Source organism: Balaenoptera physalus (assembly GCF_965194825.1).
Source record: "Balaenoptera physalus genome assembly, chromosome: 16".
NCBI lineage: Eukaryota > Metazoa > Chordata > Mammalia > Artiodactyla > Balaenopteridae > Balaenoptera > Balaenoptera physalus.
Window position 1 is genome coordinate 19,157,578 of NC_138898.1, and position 26,802 is coordinate 19,184,379.

Genomic DNA, 26,802 nt, shown 5'->3' on the forward strand with positions numbered 1-26,802 from the left:
TGGACATACAATTATTAACTTACATTTTCCTTTCTTGAATATCGTAAGTATGTGACTTCTTTTTCTTCTAGCATAAAGCATTATTCTTGAAAAGCCTGATAGTAATCTAATTTATTTTTCTTTATAAGTCAATTATTATTATTATTATTATTACCTAGAAGCCTGGAGGATTTTTTTCCTCTTTTCTTGAAGTCCAGTGATTTTATTAGAATGTCTTGAATATGTCTGATTATTCTGGGCTGATATTTTCAGGTATGCAGTGTGCTTCTTCAATTTGTAATTTTAATTTTTAAAAATTTCGGTAAGTTTTCTTGATTAATAGTTTTTAGTATTTGTTCTCTTGCTTTGGTTTTCTTCTTCGGGGACTTTTATTACTTGTATGTTGAAACGTCTTTGCCTAATTACAATATATGTCATTTTCTCTAGAATATTAAAAAAAACCTCTGTCTTCATTTCTTGTTGATTTATACTATTTCTTCCTTTTCAACTTTTTCTCTTAAGGCATTATCTTAAGGTTGGGTTAATTTGCTCTTGTGTTTCTTCTATTTTAGCCTTCATTTCTAAAATGATTTCTTTCCCTTGTATTTCTAATTCTTTCCTGAGTTCTGTTTTCTAATTAAGGTTCTCTAATTGTAGCTTATGTTGTTCTTTCACATCTTGCATACTTAAAAAATGTCTTTAAGGTCATTTTGAAATAGAAGGCTATGGTTTCGATCTGTCCTGAAGAAATGTCTTGCTGGCATGCTTTATCCTATTTCTAGGGATGCTATTTGGCTCCTGAATCTCCTGTTGCTTAAATTAACTATGTATGGGATTTGACCTCCAGACTTCTCTGTTGCTCATTTTTATGTGAAATTAGTTTTCCGGAACTTGAAGGTGATGTTTGGGATGCATTTCTAACCTCAAGAGCTCCCCCTCCTCTTGTCTGCATGTGGTGCACACAGACTTGGTGGCCTGCTTTCTGAGGTCCCCCGGCTCCATCTCCTCCCGCCACTTTGATCTGGATCTTCCTTCCTCTCCATTGTCTTCATCAGTCCTCCTCCGTTTTGATCCCACTCCAGAGCATTTCCTCTGCAGTGTGGGACCTTGTCCTGGAAGGGAACCAAACATCTTTGAGAGTTTGTAGTCCTTCCTGAGGATTCTTGCCCTCGCTTACTATGAAAGTGGGCAAAACCCCTCCCAGATTCAGTCACTCTTCTCGAGTTGTCCCTCCATGCTTTCCACTGAATACCTGCTGGCTCTTTGGGGGTTTTCTTCCCCCTCAGACAGCCCCTTGCTTCCCTCTGCTGGCAACAGATGGGATGCCAAAGGCTGGAGGCCAAGCTAGGAGCAGCCTGGGGGTGAGGGTGGGGGAAACCCCAGGGCATCTGATAACATACAGGTGGCTACTGGGGGTTGAGCTCCTCCACTCATATTATTTTGGTGTTCATGGGGATACCTTTGCCATCTAACTGTGAAACAAATGTTGTCCTTGGGTTTTGCTTTTGCTAATTTGCCCTGCTTATTTTTTTTGGAATTTGGAGAGACTGGCATTGCTACTATCTCCCCAGCAAGTCACCATTAAAAAAAATTTTTTTTACTGGAGTATATTTGTTTTACAATGTTGTGTTAGTTTCTGCTGTACAGCAAAGTGAATCAGTTATATGTATACGTATATGTATATCCCCTCTTTTTTAGATTTCCTTCCCATTTAGGTCACCACAGAGCACTGAGTAGAGTCCCCTGTGCTATACGGTAGGTTCTCATTAATTATCTATTGAGATCCATAGTAGTGTATATATGTCAATCCCAATCTCCCAATTCATCCCACCCCCCCACAAGTCACTATTTTTAATGCCAGGTCCCCTATAGGGCCACAGGAAAGATGAGATGAAATAATACATGTGTATAAAAGTATGTAAGGTGCCTGACCATCTTAAGTGTCCTGTAAACTAGCTGCTCCTCCTTTCTGCTGTCCTGAAGCCAAGACTGACCCTCTGATTCAACTCACAGGCTTGAATTCTGGTCCCTGCACCTGCCTCAGAGGATGGGGCAGGAGGTAGCACAGGTCCCCAAACTGGCTGCCCTGAAGCTGCGTGAGTCCCTGGATTTTGTGCCCTTGACTTGAGCTGCTGGGAACCCTCTGGGCATTTCCTCTTAGCACTGGTTTTGGAGAAGAGAAGGGGAAGACCTCTTCCACACCTGCTGCCTTTGCACCCCCAGAAAAGGGGTGGTCGGTCCAGGGGGTGAGAAGCCTGCTGTGAGCCTGGCACGCCATCTGCTGGCCATTTTTTTAATTGCAGAGAGGAGCAGCCTTAAGTCCAGAGACGGGAATGTCAGACGCACTCCCCTACTCCAGCCAATCAGGTGGGTTAATCCTTTCTCCCTCTGGTTGAAAATGATTCACAGTTGACCCTTGAACAACACAGGTTTGAACTGCGCGGGTCCACTTACACGTGGATTTTTTCCACTAAATAACATACTACCTGATTGGAGGTTGGTTGAATCGCCAGATGTGGAACTGAGGCTACTGAGGGTCAATTATTACAAAGTTACTTGAGGATTTTCAACTCTGTTGGACCCACCTTGTTCAAGGATCAACTGTATTTATGTTAAAACAACGACAATAAAGGGAAATAAAGAGAACGTTTTCCCACATTCTCCCACTGTCTAGACAAGCACTTTTTTAAAAAAAATATAAATAAAAGTCTGTTTTTACTCTTAAGGGGACTGGGCTGGTGTGTCCTGCCTTTCTGCCTCCTAAAAAGTGGTCCAGAGACCCTGGGTATTTGCACTGGCAACAAGGGGAGAAAGAACTCAGATTCTATAGCCTCAAAGACTTGAGTTTGAACCCACTTCATTAGTCACACGCTGGGAGGGGGAGGTCAATTCATCTCTGATTTTGAATCTGTATGTGCTAGGCTGGATAATACTTAACCCCACCAAAAAAAAAAAAAAAAGAAATTAGATGCTCTAATCTCTGGAATCTGTGAATATGTTACCTCACATTGAATAAAGGACTTGGCAGACATGATTAAGGTTATAGACCTTGAGACGGGGAGATTATTCTGGATTATCCGGGTGGTCCCAATCTAATCACAGGAGTCCTTAAAGGCAGAGAACCCTTCCTGGCATTCAGTCAGAGTGATGGGACATTGTCCACTTTGAAGATGGAGCAAGTGGGCCATGAGCCAAGGAATGCAGGCAGCTTCTAGAAGCTGGAAAAGGCAAGGAAATGGATTCTCTCCAGGGCCTCCAGAAGGAATGCAGCCCTGCAGACATCTTGATTTTAGCCCATGGGACTTGTGTTGGACTTCTGATCTCCAGAACTGTAAGACCATAAAACTGTGTTGTTTTAGCCACTAAGTTCATAGTAATTTATTACTACAGTGATAGGAAAGGAATACACTGTGATGTGGGATAATAATAGTATCTACTCTGTGGGTTGATGGGGAGAATGAAATGAGATCCCTGTGGAACATGCCTTAACAATTGTAAAACAATTTACAGGTGTTTCGCATTCTCTCTGGGAAGATATCCATTTATTCTTTTACTTATTCCACAGTCTTTTTCTGAGCACCTACTCTGTGCCAGGCGCTGTGCTCAGTGCAGTGATTACTGGGGTGAACTTGGCCCCTTCTTTTATGGGACTTACAGATTAGGAGGGTAGTGGGACATTCAAAGGTCACACAAACACACATATCATGCAATTACAATTGCCATGTGTGGAATGAACAGATTGTCCTGGAAGCTGTGAGTGTGGAGCTGGAAACTTGCCAGACCTCAGGCTTCGGGCCTCAGGCTTCAGACCTCAGGCTTTGGGCAGGGGCTCCAGGGTCATGGCTTGTCCTTGCTCACATTTCCATAGAGGCTGCTCTGCCTTGACCAGGGATCAGGGTACTAAGGCTCAGTATCCAGGCTAGAGACAGCATCTTGGGGGACATCAGATGGACCTGTGCTAGTCCAGAGATCTGGGGCCTCGCATGGGGCCCCCCTTTGCTGAGGCATATCGTGTAAGGGGCTGAGGCCAGTGAGCTCAGCACTGCCTGGAATGGTGGGCAGAGAAGGCCAGGCTTGGCCTGTGGCCACAGACCACTCACCCTTGGTTCAGGGTCTTATGGCCACAGGTGAAGGAAGGGACAGAAGCTGGGACAGGGACCAGGGCTACTTTATTGGGTTCTGGAAGCCCTCTCTCTGCTGCACATTGGCCCGAGCCTCCTCACATCCCCTCCTGGGTTTTCCAGGGCTGTCTGGTAGTCCCACTCTATGCCTCCAGTGTGATGGAATGGAACACAGATTCTCAGGGGCACAGGATTCCTTGTGCCTCAGTTGACTATAGTATCTTAGCCAGCTGGAGGGGTTTCCTATGGGGGCAGGGGGACTCAGAGTGAGTCACACAGCTGAGACAAGCAGAGGAACCACAAGACAGGGTCTGGATGAAGATCTGAGGGTCCCAGTGGACCCCCCAAGCCACTGAGAGACGAGGGCCAGAGCAGGAGCTTTGCTGCCACCTGGTGGCAGATTTTGGAACTGCTGCTGGGTCAGACACCCCGTCTCCTGGGATGCGACTTTCTGTGCAGCCCTGCTCCGCTCAGTTTATGTCCTGACAGAGTGGACCATGGGGAGTCCGGTGAGTGAATCTGGTAGAGAAGGTGGTGAGGCCTGGCTTTAGAGCCCCTTTCACCCTCCCCTAGCTATAGTTCTGAGAATCAGAGGCAATTCCAGAAAAGGGGTTGATGAGACCTGGGCAGCCACCCCTCGCCCCACATCCCACATTCACACACACACAGACCACCATGGGCCTCAAGGTCTGTGTCAGACCTGATGCTCTAGAAACCTCTCATGTGGAGTTTACACATACACCTGGAGCCAGGTGAAGGGACCCTAACACATGAAGGGGGTCAGCAGGAAGTAGGGTGCTGGTTAACTCAGGTTTTCCCATGAAGCTCGTCACAGACCGGGTAGCATGCACACTGGTCCAACGTGCAAAAGCTTGAATAGAAACGTGAGCCCCACCTCCAGGGAGCCACCTACCTCAGATAATGTACATCTCCAGGTGACCTGGTGTAACTACAGGGATGTTACCTGCCTGACACCCGCCAGCCTGAAGGCCACAGAGCACTCAGCTGAAACCTTGAAATCAGGCTTGCAAAAGGTAGTCCTGTTTATGAAATGAGTGATTAAAAAAACCCCCACATCATTTAAAACCCTTTAAGTATGTCTTCTAAGAAGCTGTCCATTTGGGAAAAATTTTGCAAAAAAAGGGAAGAAAGAACAAAGTCTTCAGAAATTTGGGAAACATTTTGGCAAATGTTTCAGAACCTTCAAGTGGCTTCAGCCAGGGTAAATGAACTAGTAAATGCATTTGTTTTTGTATACGTTTTAAATTTTATTTTTTTATTATTTATTTTTTTCAGAGTCCTCTGAGGCATTTTATTTGCATGTATGTATAACATCCCTAGAAAAAGAATCCAAGGATTTTCCCTCCTGTGTGTTTTCATCTTGCTTCTTCATGGTCCATGATGTCAGCTGAGGTTGTCAGTACAATGAAACCAAACTGGTGGGATGGCAGCAGGTTTTTCTAGATCTTTGAGTTGCACATCAAATCTGGGGCTGATCACTCCACACTTATTTAGCCTGCCTGTGAGGTTCACAACAATTTTCCCAGCCCTGTGATCATCGATGATTTCAACTTCACCATTGTAACCAGGCTTCATCATCACAGAAATCTGACGATGACTTTGGAGCATGGCCTAATAAGAACCTGGCCTTTGCCTCTCTTTTTGGCATTGTTGATATTCTTGAGAGCATCAGCCAGGACGTTCATATACACCATTATGGCAGCACGGAAAGATGGTGGAAAGATACATTTTTTATTAATAGAAATGTCTTTTCTCCTCACCCCCACCAAAATGATGTTGAAAAGTACTTAAAAGAATACAGGCCCCTACTTCAGAGGAACTCTAACATACGTGCACTTTGAGATGTATCCACTTGGAGAATGTTGGCTGTAGCACTGTTTTTAGGCGTGAAAATCTGGAAACAACACAAATGCCATCAGCAGGACCATGGATAGATAAATCATAGTGCATATGGCAGGTGTCCATGGCATGATGACCTCCTTAGTTAAAATGAATGGTTCTATGTGTTGACATGAAAAGACCTGAAGAACAATGTGGAGTAAGAAAGCAGGCTGCAAATTTGCAGCCACATGGATGGACCTAGAGATTGTCACACTGAGTGAAGTAAGTCAGACAGAGAAGGACAAATATCGTGTGATATCGCTTATATGTGGAATCTAAAAAAACGGTACAAATGAACTTATTTACAAAACAGAAATAGAGTTACAGATGTAGAAAACAATCCAATGGTTACCCGGGGGAAGGTGGGGGAGGGATAAAGGGGAGATTGGGATCGACGTACACACACTACTATATATTAAATAGATAACTAATAAGGACCTGTTGTATATCACAGAGAACTCTACGCAATACTCTGTAATGGCCTAAATGGGAAAAAAAATCTAAAAAAAAAAAAAAAAGAAAAAAGAGTGGATATATGTATAACTGATTCACCTTGCTGTACACCTGAAACTTAACACAACAATGTAAATCAACTATACTCCAATAAAAATAAAAAATAAAAATAAAAATAAAAAAAGAAAGCAAGTTGCAAAGGCAAATATTCCATGTGTTATTTCTGGATTTATATATGTGCAACAGCAAAAAAAAGGCAAACATAGATGGACACGCCACACTGCTTTCATTTGCTAATGAACGAATGCATGCCTCTTTGCCTAGGTAAGACCTGCACATCTTCCAGATCTCAGCTCAATGCATCACTTTTTCAGGGAAGACTCCCCTGACCCCCCAGGCCAGGTAGGCACCCTGAAGTCCAGTCTCAGACCCATACCTTTCCTTCAGGTCTTTTTACACTGTTGTATATTTATTTGTGTGATTATTGGATTAATGTCCGTCTTCCCCACAAGCTTGATTCGGTCAGGGACCCTGGCTACTTTCTTCATCCCTGGCACCTAATGCACAGTGGACACCTAATAAATGAATCTGTGATTTGTGTGCCCCAACTAGGCTGTAAGCTCTGTGAGGCCAGGGGAGGCGTCTATTTTCTTTCTCACTGAATCCCCTGAGGCTTAGCGATTATGAGGGAAGGCTTTGGTGTCAGAATGTCTGAGCTCCAATCCTGGCTCTGCCACTTGCTGGCTGTGTGACCTTGGGCAACTAACTTTGAGTCTCTGAGCCTCAGCATACTCGTCTGTAAAAAGGATAATGATACCTGCCTTAGAGTTGTTGGAATTCAATGATATAATGTATGAAAATAACTCATCAATAGTGCTCGGTATTAGGACCTCGATTAACATTTGTTAACTTGTCTAAATGCCCCCGTTGTGAGAAGCACCTGGGCGGGGCAAGGGGGTGGGGGCTGGAGGGGGCTCTGTTCCACCCTCCCCGGGCCAACTGGCCCATCTCCTACATGACCACCAGGTGGCGATGTGATCATTCACTCCGGTGATGCTCACCCCATCAGCTTACTCAAAGCTTTGAAGTGGGTTTCCAGCTTCCCTGCAGCCCTTATCCTGTCTTTAGGGCTCCATGTGGCCATTTGGCCTCTGTTCTAACCTCTCAGTGATGGGGAGCTTACTGTCACCAGGCTGGAAACCCTGGCAGGGCTGGTCTGAGAGCACTTATCCTCTGGGTGGAGGCAGCAGGACCCCAGGAGACCGGGGGAGCTCAGGGAGAAACTAGTGGGCAGATGAGGGTGGATGGGATTAGGGTGAGGCAAGCCGGGCGCCCGGGGTGCAAAATTTAAGGATGTGCTCACTTTTGGGCTTGTGCAGTGTGGAATGTGACGGCCCCTGGTGGCCTCATAAGGGTACCCTGGGGCTGGCCTGTGAGCCAGTCCAAAGCTTTGGTGCTGCCTGCTCTCCACTCACCCACGGTAGAATAGAGCTCTCAGCAGGTGCCAGGCTGTGGAGTAACTTCCTTGTTTCTCTGAAGAACCCTAGCTGGTAAGAACTATTATTACAGTCATTTTTTCAGATAAGAAAATGGACACAGAGAAAAATTAAGAAGCTTGTACTTAAAAAGTGGCCAAGCTGGGATCTGAACCCAGGCCGTTTGGCTGTTGGGTGCCCCCTCTTGACCATCACCCTCCACTGCTGTGTTAATCTGTCATCCTTCCCTCTCCCTACCAATCCCCTCTTCTGTCCAATATTTCTTTATGGACCAGTCGCTCTGTTCCAAGCACTGTGCAAGTGGGTCCCAGTGCAGGGCAAGGCTGGCCCCTGCGAGTCAGGTGGAGTCCTGGCTCTGCCATGTCCTAACTCGTGACCTTGGACGAGTCATTTAGCTTTTCTGTGCCTCAGTGTCTTCATTCTGAAATGGTAGGAGAGTCCAGGCCTGGCGGGTTTGTGGGGAGGATGGGGGACTGAGATCTGCGGGAGCTGCAGCCTGGCCTGTGGAGGGGCTTGGGAAGTGTCAGCTGTAATCACCCCCGATGTCATCACCAGTCTCCTGGTTGCCAAGTGGAAGGGTGGAAAGAGAAGGGAGTCAGAACCCAATGCTCCTGGCTTTGAATCTTGATCTTGGCACTGTGACTGTCCCAGACACGGTATTTTGGACGGGCTGCTTTGTCCTTCTGAGTTTTTCCCTCTGTAAAACGGGAATGACTAATTCCAACCTTGTGGTGTCCTTGTGGTTGTTAGATGAAGCAACAAGGTTGAGAGCTTGGCACATAATAGGGGCCTTTGTAACATTCCATTTCCTGTCCTCAAGAGGAATCAGGCGGCCACATCAACCTGGGGCTCAGCCCTTCTGGAGTTTTGGCGTCTCCCCTTCTCCCAAGGAAGGGCCAGACCTGATAGGCTGCAGGATTCTGTTTTCTTCTTTTGCTTCTTTTCTTTGTTCCTATTTGAATTCTGTGCCTTGAGAGGGGGGTGCGTTTCACAGCCGCCCGTGTGTGGGACTCCACTTTGGATGCCCTGGTGCCCCGTTGAGGGCCATGGTTTGGACTCTTGTCACCCACGCAGGTGGAGGGTCCGCGGGGTGTGGGCCCCCGGCCTCCTCGCTGCACCCGAGGCCTTCCGAGAAACCACAGGGCAGGTGGGGGGCTGAGGGCAGGGACGCCCTGTCTGGTCCAGCCTCCACCAGGGTCTAGGGGTGGGTGTCCTGGCCGCCCCCCCTCCCCTCCCATGCGACTCTTGATGGCTCTGCTGCTCCAGCCCGGAGACGAGGAGAGGGCGGTGATCCTGCCCTGGGGATGCTGGGACTGCGAGGGGGGCGTGTATGGTGCCCAGGGACCAGAGTGAGCACAGCTGCACGGTGAGAAGAGGCACCTTCAGGGGTCCGGCCTGGCAGGGGGCATCCCCCTCCCTTTCCACTAACTCCCCCAGGGTCCTGGTGCTGGGAGCCTCATCCTAGGGTCTCCCAAGACTTATTCCCCAAGCTGGGTGCTTCCACTCGTGTTGTCACTGACCATGTAGTCACAACCGCCCCTCCATTTCAGAGATGGCAAAACTGAGCCTCAAGTCCTTGAAAATGAGGCCGAGGTGTGACGGACACAAGGTCCCGCCGCAAGGAGGTGTCAGAGTCTGAGGGTACTGACGCCCAGCTCTGCCTGCCCCTCCCCCTCCCCTCCTTCCGTGCCCCTCCCCCTGCCCCCCCACCACCTTCCTCCAGCACTTAATTTTAATGGCCCTTTGATTGCGAACCTCTTCTTGAGGAGAGACTAATCATTATTAATGAATTTGGGCTGCTCCAGCATAAATGAGCCAACGGGGCTGGCTGGTGGGTAGCTGGACCAGCACAGAGTCAGCTGTGGGCACCGCCCTTTGGGCCACGGAGAGCTCAGTTAAACCAAACACTTGGCTGGAAGGGGTGCCAGAGTCTTCATGTCCATCCAGCCAGCCACCCGTGGCCCTCACCCTGGGGAAGACCAGGAGGTCCCAGCCTGACAGCAGAGCCCCTGGAACGCCTGGCCTCCCCATCATCCAGCACCCCCTCCTCGGCCTGGGCAGGTGGGGACCAGGGTAGCTGCAGGGGCGTCCCACCTCTCACCCGACACACTGGGCTGTTGTCTTGGCAGCAGCTGACCTTGGGAAGGCTCACAGGGCCGGTTTTATTGTAGGTTTGTTTTCCAAAATTGAAAGGAGAGAAATAATCCCAGTGGGGAAACAAAACAAAAAACAACAAACAAAAACTGGAAATCTCTCTTAGGATCTTTCAGTCCTGAACCTTGTCCTGGCTGTGCCGACCTCCTGATCACCTTTGGGCACCAGCCCCCTGGGACAGACAGAGCTGGGCTTGTCCCCACCCTTCTCCTGGGACCTTGAACCAGCTCCAAACCTCTCCGAGCCTCAGGGTCCTCGGTCCTGGAACAGGGGTTACGTTATACACCCGGGTTTGGGAGGGGATGGAGTGAGATGGGGGAGATGGAGGCATTTTGCAAATGAGGTCTTGTGATGATAATTTTCTCATAGGCAGAAGACAGACACACTCACACGCCCCCACATCACTAACGGGTCCTCCTCTGAAGGTGCTCCTTGTTTCTGGGGACGGTGTGATTACTCAGTGGGTTCTGTGTAATTATTTAATCAAGCCTCCACCAAGTCCTCAGCGTGGAGCTGGGCGGCTGACCAGACCCTGTCCTCCCCTTTCCCCCAGGAGGCTAATCAGCTCGAGCTGCTGGGAGGGAGAGCGAGGCCCCAAGCCCTGTTTTCTCCGTGTCACAGCTGGGCTGCGTGCAGAGGACTGGCCCGAGGGAGGGGCAAGGTCACCTTGGGGCTCACCCGGGTTGAGCACAGGGCAGGAGTTCCTGTGGGTGCAGCCCCCTTTATTTGCTTTGAGGACACTGAGGACCAGAGAGGAAAAGACAGCAAAGAGGTCCCACAGCACCTCGGCCCAGACCTGGCTTTTGGGGTTCCCTCCCCCTCCCTCCCTCCCTCCTTCTCTCCCTCCCTCCTTCTCTCCCTCCCTCCTTCTCTCCCTCCCTCCTTCTCTCCCTCCCTCCTTCCTTCTCTCCCTCCCTCCCTTTCTTCCTTCTTTCCTTCCTCCCTCCCTCCCTCCCTCCCTCCGTTCCTTCCTTCCTTCCTTCCTTCCTTCCTTCCTTCCTTCCTTCCTTCCTTCCTTCCTTCCTTCCTTCTTCCCCTTCTCTGCCCTCCCCTCTCCTTGCTTCTTTCTCTTTTCTCTCCCCTCTCTTTCCTCTCTGTTATACAATTAAGGGAGAAACACATACGTCCTGCCTGGCAAACAGGCAGATAATACAAGGAGGTGACAGCCTCCTGTGCTCCTCCTCTTTCCCCCACCCACACCCCCACTCCCTCCCCAGAGGTGACCCCAGCTCCCTGTCCAGAGACTTGCCCTCCAGACTTTCTCTGTGCTCTCACAAACTTACCCAAGTCCCTACAGAAAGACTGGTTTTGGTGTTTGCTTTTGCTCACGTAAACATCCTTGATGACGCCTAGACCAGTGGTTCTCCCTGGGGGGTGACTTTACCCCCTGGAGACGCTTGGCAATGTCTGGAGATGTATTTGATCATCACAGCTCGTGGGGTTGGTGCTACTGGCATCCAGTGGGTAGAGGTCAGGACGCTGCTAAACGTCCTTCAGGGCAGAAGGCAGCCCCCACAAGAAAGGATTATCGGGTCTAAAACATCCGTAGCGCTGAGGTCAAGAAACCCTGGTATAGAATGTTGCTCAACGTGCTCTTTTCTAAAAGCAGTGTTTCTTGGAAATCTTGACAGGTTAGTAAACTTCTCTTCCTCCTTCCTGTACTTCAGCGTAGGTTGCGTGCCTCGCCATCCACTTACCTAGTTCTCTTCTGATGGATTTCAGGCAGCTTCCGATCTTTCTGGGGGTTAATGGAAGTGATGCCTTGGTGGACACCCGTGTTCCTACAGCTTTTGCAAGAGTCCAGTGTTTCCCTCCTCTGGATGCCTGGGAGCTGGATGGTTGCACACATTTCCTTTCAATTTCAATAGATACTGTACCGTGCTCTCCCACAAAGGCCGTGCCAGCTTACCTTCTGACTTTTCCTACTACAAACCCAAGGCTCCAGGGAAGATGATTAAAAAAAAAATTTGGAGTGATAGCTGTTATTTTCCCAAGAGAACTAAAGGGAACCCGACCTTCACAGAGGGGTGGGGGCCCAACCGTGACGACCCCAAGACAGCCCCTTCCCCACCCCTGTGGCACGCCGGTGAAGGACAAGGACAGGGTAGGGACCCCCATTTTACAGATAAGGCTCAGGGAGTTTGAGGGTCTTTGCCCACCAGCTCTGAGAAGTCATATCCCCCCGGAGGCCCCCGTCGGAAGCCCATAGGACCCAGAGGGGTCCAGCAGTCAGAGAACAGGTGGGAGGAGTGAGGCTGTCCGTGGCTATGGACCCTGGGAGTTCTGACGGCTCCAGTCTGCTGAACACTGAACCAGATCCCTCACAGCCTTGCAGCCGGGGTTGCTAGATTTTACAGGACATCCATGCAATATTTGGGACATTCTGGCACTAAAAGGTGATTCATTGTTTAGCTGTGATTCAAACTTAACTGGGTGTCCCATGTTTCACCTGCAGCCCTACCCGGAGCAGCAAGGAAGGGGAAAGGAGGCCCTCTGGCAGGTTCCCATTAGCCTGGAATCTCCTTTTTGGGCTGTTGGCTTTTCATCTTTTCCCTCCCCAAACCGTCCATACCCTCCAGATCTTGTCTGAAGACCCCCCTTTCCCTCCAGAGACCTGGGAGGAAGCTGGGGTAGCAGAGCTGCTTGCTCCAGGGACAAGGAAGCGAGGAAGGAGGGAATGGCTGGGACAGGACAGCTCCTTCCTTTCTCCTCTCTCCCCCCATCTTCTCAGAGCCTCGACACTGCTTGGAGAATTCAGTCTTGCTTGGGCGTGAGGAGCAAAGCTGGAAGAGAAGGGCGGTTGGTTGGTCGGGTATGTCCCAGGCAGTGCCGAGGGCCAATCTGACCCCACCACCCCACCATGGCCCATCCTTAGAGCCTGCGGCCGCTGCAAGTGTAATTAGTTCATAAATCACTCCGAGTGATAAATAGAATGATAGATGCAGGTTTCCCTTGATCACTTTTTTATTAAGGTGAAATAAATCAGCACCACGTTGTTGCTATAAACCTTTCAAACTGGTCAGATCCTGGCTGGTAGAAGCTGATTAACATGGCCACACGGAGGGACCATTTGTAGCTGATCATAGAGATCAATCAGTCCCTGTCATTTTCCCTCCTTGGAGGAGGTGGCAGAACAGGTGCTGGACCATCATGTGCTACTCCCCTGGCGTCTCGCGTCATGGGCGGTGGGGCCGTGGGGGAGAGTGTGCGTGCCGCGGTGCCAGACCGCCCAGATTGGAATCCCGGCTGTGCCATCAACCAGCCGTGTGAGACTGGGGAGTTGTCATCCTGTCCTGTCTCCGAGCCCTAGTGTCCTCCTGCCTAACAGGAGGTGGGCAGTGTTAGTTACAGTCAGGGTGGTTAGTATAGATAGTTGTTCCGAGCATCCCATAGAGCAGTGGGTACCTAACTTCTTCATCGGAGGACCCCTTTGCATGTCTAAAAATTATCGAATACCTCAAAGAGCTTTTGTTTATGTGGGCTATCTCTATCAATATTTACTGTGTTAGAAATCAAAATGGAAACTTAAAAATATTTATTAATTCATTTATAATAACAATAATCAACCTATTACGTGTCAGCATAAATCACGTTGTTAACAGAAAATATCTATATTTTCCAAAACAAGGGAAAATATGTGAGAAGAGGGGCATGGTCTTACATTAAGTTCTTTTTACATAAATTGACATCACATTTTTTGAAAAGATTAAGGTTAATAAGAGACTGCTAGATTCTCATATCTGCTTCTGCATTTGGTTCTAGTGGTAACTTGTTTTGGTTCAAATGTATATAGAAGATCTGCCCTCACTGAAATACGCAGTTGGAAGAGGGAGGAATTAACAGTCGTTTCAGGGGATTGTGGCTGCCTCAAGTAGCCTCTAGAAAATCCCACCGTACACTTGTGAGAGAAGGAGAGTAGAAAGGCAAATAACATCTTAGGATTATTATGAAAATGTTTTGACCTTGTGGACCCCTTGAAAGGATCCCAGGGACCCCTAGGGGTGCCCCCAGGCCACACTTTGAGAACCGTTGGATTGAAGGCTGCGTGGAGAAGGGGTTGGATACAGGGGTGGTAGTCCTGTCCCTGGCCTTTTTCATGGCAGGTCTTGGAGTGTCTGCCTTCTTCTCCTCCTGAAACTTGCACATCCTCTAAGGAGGTGGTGCTGGACGTCTTCCATGTGCCCCTGGGTCCACTGTCCACTTTTCCTACCCTGCTCTGGCACTGAGCCGCTGACCTGTAAGGACTGCATCGTGACCTTCCTTGCCTTCTGCCTTCTGGATGGGCCCAACCAGTGGGAGTTCTGGCTGGAGACTGGAGCGGGGAGGAGAGTGAGATTCGGGGCATTGATTTCTCCACCTCCCTCCCTACCAGATTGGTGACAGGAGCCACAGCTGCTGCCAGTAGCCCCTTCCGCCTCTCTGTCCCAGTAACTGTTCCCCTGCAGGCCTCCCCACTGCTGTCATCCTTAAGGTACAGCACCATCCTGGTCAGTTTTCCTGCGTCCCGCTCAACCTAAAAAAAATTAAACTCCCCTCAATTGCTGTATGCTTCCTGTGGGATTCCAACTGATGTGCAGGTCTTTTTTTCTTTCTTTCTTTTTTTTGGGGGGGAAAATTCCCTTTGCTGGATAAAACTGGAGAAAATACATAGAATGAGGAATGAGAATAACTCCCACCCCATCCAATTGCATGAGTCTGCTAGTTTACAAGGCACCTTCTCAGGCTTCATTTCCTGATCTCCTTGGGAGGACCTCTGAGAAGCTGGGGTGAGAATACTACACCCACAGGCTCAGAGAGGACAGACTTGCCAAGACCCCACAGTGGGGGAAATGGTCTTGTCTTATGGTTGGTCCAGGACACCCCTGCGACTTACATCATGTCCAGGAGTAGCGTGGGTCTGGTGGAGGAGTCATGCTTCCTCCTTGGCTCTCCAGCCCTGACTCTATCTGTCCGGGAGCCCCCCGTCCGAGCCCCTCGCCTCACCTTCTGCAGCCCTAGCAGGTGTTCGTACAAGCCTCCCCACCTCCTCCCAGCCAGGTGCTCCTTAGCTGATGCTCTGCCTCTAGCTCTGCCCCTTTGCATGTCCTAGAGGAGCCTGAAGCTCCCTGCTCTTGACCAAGCCCCCTCTCTCTTCATGATGTTATGCCTTTGCCCGTGTTCTTTCTTCTGTCTGGTGAGTTCCTGGGACAAACGTGCTCATATTTTCTCTTCCAGAAAGCCTCCTCTAACTGGCCCCTCTTTCTTCCCTGAAGAGCTAAGTCCTCCCTCCTAGGCGTTCGCATCACTCTGCACACATGTTGGATATGTCAGCATCACACCGTGTTACAGGTTTCTGTCTTGTTTCTTACGAGGTACCCCCTCCCCAAGTGTGTGTATCAATTAGCTACTGCTATGTAACAAACCATTCCAAAACTTAGTGACTTACAACAACAACTATTGATCTAACTCATAATTCTCTGGGTCAGCTGGTGGTTCTGCAGATCTTGGCTGGGCTTGGCTGAGCAGTTCTCCTCCTCTCGGCTGGGGCCCCCTCCTGTGTCAGCTGATTGTTGGCTGGTCTAGAATGGCTTTGGCTGGGATGACTCATTTTGGTCTTTGTGGTCTCTCATCCTCCAGCAGGCTAGGTCAAGCTTGTGTTCATGGTGGCTGAGCAGGGTTCCAAGGGAACAAACAGTAGCATGCAAAGCTTCTTGAGACCTGGGCTCAGAACTGGCACAATGTCACTTCTAGCACGTTTTGATGGGCAAAGCAAGTCACAAGGCCAGCCCAGGTTCAAGATGTGCAGAAATGGACTTCATCTCTCAATGGGAGGAGCCACGAAGTCATACTGCAAGGGATGTGGATACAGGGAAGGGAAAATTGGGACCATATTTGCAACAGATCTACCATGACTTTGGTTAGCCATACGATATTTGTTCTCAGTGCTGTAAAACAGTCCCTACATGATGTGGAGAAGCAATGTCACTGTATGAAACTCACACCATGTATTATTACTATTTTAAAATTTATTTATTTTTTAATTTAAAAAAATTATTTATTTAATTTATTTTTGGCTGTGTTGGGTCTTTGTTGCTGCACGCAGGCTTTCTCTAGTTGCGGTGAGCAGGGGCTACTCTTTGTTGCGGTGCGTGGGCTTCTTATTGCAGTGCTTTCTCTTGTTGCAGAGCATGGGCTCTAGGCGCATGGGCTTCCGTAGTTGTGGCATGCAGGCTCAGTAGTTGTGGCTCACGGACTCTAGAGCGCAGGCTCAATAGTTGTGGCACACGGGCTAAGTTGCTCCGCAGCATGTGGGATCTTCTCAGACCAGGCATCGAACCCGTGTCCCCTGCATTGGCAGGTGGATTCTCAACCACTGCGCCACCAGGGAAGCCCTAAATTATTTATTTATATATTTATTTTTGCTGCGTTGTGTCTTCATTGCCGTGCGCAAGCTTTCTCTAGTTGTGGTGAGCGGGGGCTACTTTTCGTTGCGGCGTGCGGGTCTTCTCATTGCGGTGACTTCTCTTTGTTGCGGAGCACAAGCTCTAGGCACGCGGGCCGCAGTAGTTGTGACTCGCGGGCTCTAGAGCGCAGGCTCAGTAGTTGTGGCACACGGGCTTAGTTGCTCCACGGCATGTGGGATCTTCCTGGACCAGGGCTTGAACCTGTGTCCGCTGCATTGGCAGGCGGATTCTTAACCACTGCTCCACCGGGGAAGTCCAGAAGGGAATTTCTGTAGCACCTTTGAGTTGCAGAATTGTGATGCTCTCTTCATCCTGATTCTTCCCTTGGGGGACCTTTCCATGCCCTGGGGACCCTCCCACAGCCCACAACCTCCGCTTCGCTGAAACACTGAACCCCAGGAATCTCCTTTTCCGTTTGTGTCTCTGGCAGCTGCTTTCTCTGCAACGGCCCCGAGAGGACATTTCGACAGTGCCAATTCCCGCCCACTTTCCAGCCACCCCTGAATGAGTGACCCTGCTAGGAGTGCAGTTTTCTCTCCCTCTTGCCCTCACTTTGATTTGATCAGGCCAAATCTGAAATGATGTGTGAAAGTAATGATATTTTGTAATTAAATCTCTGGTGACGGCCACCACAATTTGTGCTACATGCATTGTTCATAAGGAAAAAAATGCATCAATTCATTTTCTGACCGGCTACTCCAGGGACTGGCAATTAGGAGAAGCTCATCTCTCGTTGCCTCGCATATTAAAGAGCTACTGAAACGCAAAGAGAATTTGGGAGGTTTTTTTTTTTTTTTTCAACCTTCTAATAATGTTAGCTTAATTAGGGAAGCTCAGTGTTAAAGGGAAAGTTTTGGATGACTTGAGATTACTGTGGTAGAGGGGAAAAAAAGAGCAAATAAAGGGAAATGAAGGTGTCGGGCAGAGACTGGGAGGGCTAGAGGATTAGGCATATTTCCTCCTGAAAGTTTTGACTTTGCTGGACCAGGGCTGGCGATGGCTAAGGACGGGAGGGCCCAGGGCAGGCTGGGCCTATGCATCTAACGCTACTCCCTTGGCATTCTGGCTGGACGTTTTTGTTTTGCATCCTTATTCTTGCCATCATGCCTCGGCGTGTACCTTTTTCACCCCCGTCCTTCCCATCCCCCCCGCCCCCAACACAGCTCTTCCTCTAATCTGGTTACTGCTGTTGGCATCTGCTGAGGAACAAGGTACTGAAGGGAACTTCCATCCTTTTTTAAAAATGTAGACTTTATTTTTTAGAGGAGATTTAGACTCACAGAAAAATTGAATGGAAAGTACACAATTCCCACCGAAAGGAGTCTTTCTCACTATCAACGTCCTGCAAGGTGTGGTACATCTGCTATAACTGGTGAACCTACAAGGACACATCATCGTCACCCAAAGTCCATAGTTTACATTATGGTGTTGTACATGCTATAGGTTTGAGCTAATGTATAATGACCTGTATCTACCATTATGGTACCCTACAGAATAGCTTCACTGCCCTAAAAATTCCCTGTGCTCCGGTTAGGCCTCCCTCCTTCTTCCCCTAACCACTGATCTTTTTACTGTCTTCATATTTTTTGCCTTTTCTAGAATGTCATATGGTTGGAATCATACAGGATGTAGCCTTTTCAGATGGACTTCTTTTAGTCAGTAATATGCATTTAAGGGCATATTACTTTAATGCCTTTAAATTAAGGCATTAAAAGCATCTTTTAAGGATGTTTTTCAGGATCACCCCTCGGAGCCCAGGAAAGTCATTCTTCTAAATACCACCCACCCCACCACATGTCTGAGCCTTTGGTCCTATCTGTGCAGTGCCCAGGGATTGCTTGAAGGTGTGGGCAGAGAGGAGGATGTGAGAGAGACAGAGATCACAGAGGATGGACTGGGGAGAGGGGGCAACTAGGGCCCAAAGATCTAAGAGGATAAAAGGCCAACATAATTGCTGAAGTAGATTCAGTCAACATTATTTGTGCTTCTAGGGTCTGCCAGACAAGGTGCTGGTCTAGGGGGTTTCACATAGAATTTTAATTTGGCCCTTGGGATGATGCTGCTGCCCAGGGTGAGATGGTTAGTACAGCCCATTTTACAGGAGAAGAAACTGAGGGTAAAGTAAATCAGAAGGAGAAAAACAAAGACTGTATAATATGGCTTATATGTGGAATTTAGAAAAATGGTACAGTTGAACTTATTTGCAAAGCAGAAATAAAGACACAGATGTAGAGGACAAACTTATGGTTACCAAGAGGGGAAGGGGGAGTGGGATGAACTGGGAGATTGGGATTGACATATATACACTACTGTATATAAAATAGATACCTAATGAGAACCTGCTGTATAGCACAGGGAACTCTACTCAGTGCTCTGTGGTGACCTAAATAGGAAAGAAATCTAAAAAAAGGGATATATGTATACGTATAACTGATTCACTTTGCTGTACACCTGAAACTAACACAACATTGTAAATCAACTCTACTCCAATAAAAATTAAAAAAAATTATTTATGAAAAGAAAAAGATTTCAGGGAATGCCCACTGGGTGAAATGTGCCAGATAACTGGGGGTTAGACCAGTGGTTCTCAACCCTGAATGCACTGGACAGTCACCTGGTTAGCTTTTAAAAAATACTGATGTCCAGGCTGCCCTCAGACCAATGAAGTCAGCGTGTCTGGGAGTGGAGCCTGGGGCAGGCTTTCCAAAGCTCCCTAGGTGAAGACTCAGCTGAGAACGACAACATGAGCAAGCACAAGGCCTCTTTCCCAAAGCTGAGTCCTAACATCCAGTGCAGTGGGAGTGATATGGATACCAGAGCATGTGGACCTAAGTTTGAATTTTGACTCTGCTCCATATTAGCTGTGATTTTGGACAAAGTATCTTGTCACTGGGAATCCCCTTTTTGAACTGATGATGATAATATTCATCATAATAATTAAAAAGACTTGATGTGCAGGGTTCTTCTGAGGATTTAATGAGATACCCAGACACTCGAGATGCCCAGGGCTCCTCCTATGAAGGACCAACCATGGCACCAACCTCTTCCAGTCTTGCCCAAGGTGGCCGGGTCCTCACCCCGCCTGGAAGCCTGTGGCTGACCCAGTCCCAGTCCCGGCCACCTCTCTGGAAGCCGCCCCCTTGGCCGATGCCCGCGACGTGCTCAGCCGTGCCCATCTTCTCCTGAGGAGGATGGTTTAGACATTTCAAAACAGTTTAATTATTCTGCGGCTGCCTGGCTATTAGCTGTGACAAGAGAGCTCAGGGCTATTTTTCAGCATTAATTTTCCATTTGAAATGAATTCCTTTTGGTTACACTTTTTAAATGTTTCTTTTAATTAGACGCAATTACTTCAGAAGAATTGCTTTTATTCCTCAGCCTGAGATCCCAGTGATAAAGTCGCTCTCTGGCCCCCACCGAATGGCCGGGACGGCTCATTTAGCTGCTGCACTAAAGTATATTGAACTAGGAAATTATACAGGGAATCAACTATTAATTCCTTTTATGATCGCTCCCTCTAACATCTTGAATGAGATCTTCAGGGAGAAATTTAGTCACAATAGGGATCATTGTTCTCCACCGCCAGCCTCAGGCCCAGGGTTGGGGGCAGGGTGGGCAGTACAGCTGGGGGCTGCCCTGGTGCAGGGTCTGACACAGGGGGCAGGATGGCACAGGAGCTCCTGGCTGTCCTGGGTTTTGGGGGCTGGGGATGGTGCGGCCAAAGCTCCTTGGCCAGGCTGGAGGGTAGACCCTTAGCTCCATGCAAGCGGAGGGGGCTGTGGCCTAGCTCCATGCAAGGGGAGGATGCAGGCGATTGACCCAAGTTGAGGGTTGCAGATTTTGGTGATTTCTTTGGTGGTGTGCAGTACTGGGAGTCAGTAGGTGGCACTCTTCCCTCTGTGTTGGTAATTCTGTCTGGGTTGATGGGAGGCCCTGGGAGAGATTTTGCAGCCAGACTTGGAAGAAATCTTTCTTTAGCGGCTTTAGCCACATCCACTCTTAGCAGATGGGGAAACTGAGACACAGAGGGCTGCACAGGCAGACAAAGGCTGAACCAGATGTCTTGGGCCCCAGCCAGTCTGAACATGGCCCCTGGGATTTTCTTGGCTTGGAAAGCCACCCCTCCAATCCTGGCTGGCTGACGGCTTCTCCTGGAGCTGGTATTGTAGGTGAAGTTCACAGTTCCACTCATCTAGGGTTGCTTTGCCACCATGCACCTGAGATGCTGCATTCACAGCACGCCGGACCAGGAAGGGGTAGGCAGGACCGTGGGGTGTTCCTCAGCACTTGGGAACCGCAGGGCTGCAGGAGCTCAGGGGTGCAGTGGGGCAGAGGAGGGCCCAGATGCTGGCAGTGACCTCAGGAGTGTCATGGCTGCCTGCCTCTACAAACCCTGTTGGACAGCCGCTCTAAACTAGGCAGTGGGGTGGTGGATGGAGGGATGAGACCAAGAAAGCATGGGTCCTGACCTCTTGGAGACATTCACTCAAAATCACAAGATGATGAATGTGTGGAATTTCTTTTAGAGGAGCTGGGCTTTGAAGGATGACTAGGAGTTTGCAGAGGAAAGACATTCTGGGTAGAGCAAAGGCATGGAGGTGTGAGAGCAAGAAGGTTGGGGGTGTGGAGGGGAGTGGCAGGAGGTCTACCTGCGACTGCCCGCCTAGGCCTTGTGTGCCAAGCCTGGGAGTTTGGACTTTGTCCCAAGGGCAATGGGGAGCCATGGAAGGTTTTCGGTAGAGAGGAGACATAGTCACATATGTGATTTCGACAGACTGTGCTGGCTGCTCTGTGGAGGATTTGAGACAGTAGGCTGGGACACCTGCTGGGAGGCTCCCCCCGCCCCCCACTGTCCAGGAGTTAGGCAAACACGGCCTGAATTAGGACAGGGTTGGGGGGATCAAAAAGGCAGGCACAGGTGAAGTTTTGAGCATGGCTGCCTTCTGACTTCTGTGGACCCTGGACACTTCTGCCGTTTTGGGTCGCTCCCAAAATAATAGATTTTGCGGCGGCAGGGGTGGAGGTGTCCTAAAAGTTTCATTTGCTTCTGATGAGAGAAAAAATGAAACATTTTGATCTACTCGAAGTTAATTTTCTTCTGATTTTAAAAGAAATTAAAAATATGGTATATACATACAATGGATATTATTCAGCCTTAAGAAAGAAGGAAATTCTGCAATATGCAACAATGTGGATAAACCTCAGGGTCATTTTGCTAAGCGAAATAAGCCAGTCATAGGAAGACAAATACTGAATTCTTCCACTTATAGGAGGTAGCTAAAATAGGCAAATTCATAGAATGAATGGTTGCCAGGGGCTGCGGCAAGGAGGAGATGAGGAGTTACTCATCAACAGGCATAAAGGCTCAGGTGAGCACACCTTAAATTTATACAGTGTTATATGTCAAATATAATTCAATAAAAAAATTTCAGTTAAGTAAGATGAATAAGGTCTAGAGGTCTGTCGTACGACATTGTATTGAGAGTGCACAGTAATGTATTGTACACTTAAAAATATGTGGAGGGTACATCAACTTACTGTGGGTGTTCTTACCACAGTAAAAGAAGATGAAAAGACATGAAAACATTGTTGGGCGTCCGTAAGATATTGTTGGCCTCAGGTATGGTGCTTCTGAGCCTGATGGAGAGGTCGGTGCTGGTTTTGAGGGAGAACAGATAGGATTGGGAACTTGGGTCTCCTGCTCCATGGCTGAGGGAGGATGTGGGACCCTTCCCCTCCCCTTCCTCCTTCAGCCTCTCCCCACCACCTCGGTGCCCTGGAGGATGAAAGTGATGATTGTGATGAACACTTACTGAGTGCTTACTGTGTCTGAGGCATTTTATGTGCTCTCTTTCATTTACAGCTCACTACAATTCTTTGAGGTTATGATTATTCTTTCTACTTGGTAGATGAGAAAAGCAATGCCCAGAGAAGGTAACTTGGCCTGGCACAGAGTTCCTGCCCCAGAATCATCTGAGCAAAATCTCTCTTAAGTTTATCTGGGAGAGGGGAGGGTGGTCAGCAGAAGTCATGGTCACTACTCAGGCCAGTTTCCTTCCTGCCCCCAAGTACCCTGCTATGGACTGAATGCTCATGTCCCCCCATGTTCATTTGTTGACGCCTAAATCCCCAGTGTGAAGGTATTTGCAGGTGGGGCCTCTGGGAGGGAATTAAGTCATGAGGGTGAAGCCCTCATGAATGGGATCAGTGCCCTTATAAGGGGATGAAGAGACCAGAGTTCTTTCTCTTCTCTCCACCATGTGAGGATATAACAAGAAGATGGATGGCCATCTGTAAACCGGGAAAACGGCTCTCACCAAGATCCTGACCATGCTGGCATCCTGATCTTGGACTTTCAGCCTCCATCACCATGAAAAAGAAATGTTTGTTGTTTCAGCTACCCAGTCTGTGATATTCTGTTATAGCAGCCTGAACTAAGACATACCCCTTTCGCTAGTCCTGGGCAGGACGTCCTGCCCCACAGGGAGCCACGGACCACCTCTCAGAGCCCTGGGATCAGGCCCATGGCTGGTTGAAGGGAAATGGCAACTCCTTTCCGTGCATGTTGAGATGAACCAAGCGTGTGTTGTGATGCTGACCAACCGTTTCAGCATCATAGGACTTCCTTTGCTAAAATCAGGACAGTCCTGGGCAAACTGGGATCGTTGGTCACCCTAGGCTGTCTGTGTGTGACTGTAACACAGACCAGTCAAACATTTCTCCTGCTAAAGACATAAGCTAGTTATCACCTTGTCTTTGAATGACCTCCATCCTGTAGCACGTTTCCAGAGGAACCAAACTGACCGGTGCGGCCACTTAGAATGGCTGGCTTGATTGGCTGATGAAGACATCATTGGCTATGAGCAACAGGCTTCCAAATATATTGGAGAATTATTGTTGAACTTGAGGTCACACACTTTTAAGTTTGAGCTCCATTTTTTTGGGCCATGTGAACCTTAAGGTTGTTGTATATTTGAATTCCACTTTCCATCTAAATTTCGTTCCTCTGAGGAAACTCATGTGTCTGCTCTTTGAATTTCTTCAGTTCAACTGAGTTTCACAATTTCCAAAAAATAAAAACGCATGATTTATGTTAGGGCGGTTATGAGATGATTTTAAGCAGTTCAAAACTGATCAGGTTCTAAAAAATTAAAAAACAATTTTTTAAATGAATGTTAGATTTAAAAAGCAGGTGTCTGGGCAGGAAAAAGGGATGAAGTATTAAGAAAATCTTATGATTGAAGGAGAACAGTACAGTGGAGGTTTCAACCATGGGTACGTGAGTGTGATTGGTACCTTCAATATTACTGTTCGGAAAAGGTAGACTGGAGTGGGGCAGAGAGCAGTGTTTTCTCGGCTTTGCCACTTAACAGGGGGGCAAAAATCCTCAACCTCTCCAAGCCATAGTTTCCTCATCTATAAAAGAGATATAATGAGTGTTGGGTTGTCCTGAGGATTAAATAAGATCAGTAATGTAAACTGCAGTTCTTGGCACATAGTAAGGCCTGATGAGTAGAAGCTAATTATTTTTATTTATTTATTTTTTATTTTTTGGCCGCGTTGGGTCTTCCTTGCTGCGCGCAGGCTCTCTCCAGTTGCAGCGAGTGAGCGCTACTCTTAGATGCAGTGTGCGGGCCTCTTATTGTGGTGGCCCCCCTTGTTGCAAAGCACGGATTCTAGGCGTGTGGGCTTCAGTAGTTGTGGCGCATGGGCACAGTAGTTGTGGCACACGGGCCTAGCCACTCCACAGCATGCGGGATCTTCCCAGACCAGGGATCGAACCCGTGTCCCCTGCATTGGCAGGCAGATTCTTAACCACGGCGCCACCAGGGAAGTCCCTATTTTTATGAAAAAAAAAAAGACAAATGATCACAGTGAGTAGGAACTTGAGAAGCACTGCTCTCCGTGACATGCCACATTTACACACGGAAAACAGAGTAGCTAATGTAAACTCATCTCATTTAAACAAAGAATTACAAAAAGCACCGTTGGCTGATCACACTCTCAAAAACCTCTGGGGAAAGCAACGCTGGGTGGCAGCACTTCAGATATGGTCTCAGCGCTGCCTGCACATCAGAATCACCTGGGGAATTAAAAAGCATACCGATGCTCAGGCTCCACCCGCAGAGACTCTGCTTTAACATGTCTAGAGTGGGGCTTGGGCATCGTACCTAAAAGCTCCCCTGCTGATTCTAATGGGCTGAGAACCACTGCCCTATGTAATCATAGATCTGTTTAATGTCTGTCTGTCCCAAAGGGCTGGAAGCTTCCCGACGGCAAGGACTGTAAATATTTGTTGAATCAGAAATGGATGAATCAGAAATGAATCAGAAATGAATGAATAGGGGCTTCCCTGGTGGCGCAGTGGTTGAGAATCTGCCTGCCAGTGCAGGGCATGCGGGTTCGAGCCCTGGTCTGGGAAGATCCCACATGCCGCGGAGCAACTGGGCCCGTGAGCCACAATTACTGAGCCTGCGCATCTGGAGCCTGTGCTCCGCAACAAGAGAGGCCGTGATAGTGAGAGGCCCGCGCACCGCGATGAAGAGTGGCCCCCGCTTGCCACAACTAGAGAAAGCCCTCGCACAGAAATGAAGACCCAACACAGCCATAAATAAAATAAATAAATAAAATTAAAAAAAACAAAAACAAACAAAAAAACCCAATCACAACAGATAGCACAAAGGATCATGCAATTATTAAAAAAAAAAAAAAAGGAATGAATGAATAAAGGAGGATCTTGCAGGCAAGCTTTCTACAGGGCACAGGGAAGGAGGTGACTGCCTGGCCTGCCCTGGACCCCTGACTGATGGGAGCTGGCCTTCCTGGTGGAGGAAATATCACTTATGTGGGTGTGGCAGCTGAAGCATGCATGGGTAGCTTGTAGGAAATCAATCAGCCCAGGCCGGTAAACATGGGTTGAGGGAACAATGCTGGAGAGGGGCTTTGAATGCTGGATAAGGAGGCTGGACTTCTTCCACTGGTTACCTCTTCTGGGATCAGTACTTCCGCTCTTGCCTGTCCCCTCTTGGAGCTCAGCTTCAGGGTGGAGAAGGCTTGGGGCATGTTCTCCTACCGATGCCTGCCCTGTAGTCCACTGAAACCAGGGCCTGAGAGGAAAGCCAGCCAGACTCCCAAGAACATATGGGCCTTGGAAATCATAATAAGAGGAAGCCATCTTCTTCATTAATTGATTAATGTAATTAAAGAAAGATAAGTACGTCGATACCGACCACATTAGACTTAATTTGTACAGGCAATTAGCTGTGCTCCCTCCTTCATGGTAACTGCCTCAGATGTGCCTGTGTCCTGGGGGGTGTTAGTGGGTGCTGGGTTTAAACCTGGCCCCCCGTGAACCTTATTCTGGGCACCTCATTGCCCAAAACTAGTACTTGAGCCCCCAGATGTGGGTTAGATACAAAGTCTGTGACTTTGGGAGACGTCTCCTCACTTCTGTGACCCTCAGTTTTCTTGTCTGTCTAAGGGGGATAATTACACTGATCTCAACGTGGAGATGTATGTGCCAGGTCCAGGGGAGGAGTGAGACGTCCTATTCCGTCCTGTGTCCTTCCAAAGACAGCCCCCTTTTCAGGCCTGGGGGCCAGCCCTGGGCATACCTCTGCTCTGGACCCTTAGCCCAAGATGCTCCTGTAAGGTCTCTGGGGACTTTGTGGGTCTGGTCCTTATCCTACGTACCCCCTTCCCAGACGCTATCTCCATCCTCCCTTGCTCTCCAGGGGCTATCTCTCAGGCTTTCTGCTTCTCTTTCTTTCTCTCTCTCCCTCTATAGTCTCCTTCTGGGCCAAGGCACTCATACTCAGGGAAACTTTCAATCCCTCTGTCCAGTGCCCTGCAACTCTCTCCCCTCCTGAGTATTCTCACATCAGGAAATGACATCTCCAGGGACTTCTCTGGCGGTCCAGTGGTTAAGACTCCGTGCTCCCAATGCAGGGGGTAGGGGTTCGATCCCTGGTTGGGGAGCCTAGATCCCACATGCCACATGGCGTGGCCAAAAAAAAAAAAAAAAAAAGGAAATGGCACCTTCATCCCTCCTCAGAGGCTCAAGCCAGGAACTTGGGGGTCACACCTGATGTTTCTTTCCTCCTCACCTGCCCCAACCAATCCATCCACAAGTCCTGTTAATTTTTTTTTTTTACAGCTTTACTGAAGTATAATTGATATACAATAAACTGCTCATATTGAAAGTGTATATTTTGAAAAGATTTCACATATGTGTACACCTGGAGAACCATCATC

General features: G+C 48.5%; 1 long non-coding RNA gene and 1 pseudogene across 3 annotated transcripts in view; one reads left to right on the forward strand and one right to left on the reverse strand.

The window, feature by feature from the left end:
* LOC309645377 overlaps window positions 1-26,802 on the forward strand; it is a 74,731-nt gene that overhangs the window by 36,243 nt on the left and 11,686 nt on the right. Inside the window, exon 4 of one of the 2 annotated variants that reach the window (XR_014254837.1) lies at window positions 1,993-3,416. The exons of the other annotated variant lie outside the window; for it this stretch is intronic. This is a non-coding gene — a long non-coding RNA (uncharacterized lncRNA). Of the gene's footprint in view, window positions 1-1,992; window positions 3,417-26,802 lie in introns of those variants that run through there. 2 annotated transcript variants of the gene reach the window in all.
* Window positions 5,168-8,996, reverse strand: LOC309645347 (small ribosomal subunit protein uS8 pseudogene; annotated as a pseudogene). The gene has a single exon. The product of its transcript is annotated as a small ribosomal subunit protein uS8 pseudogene (transcript).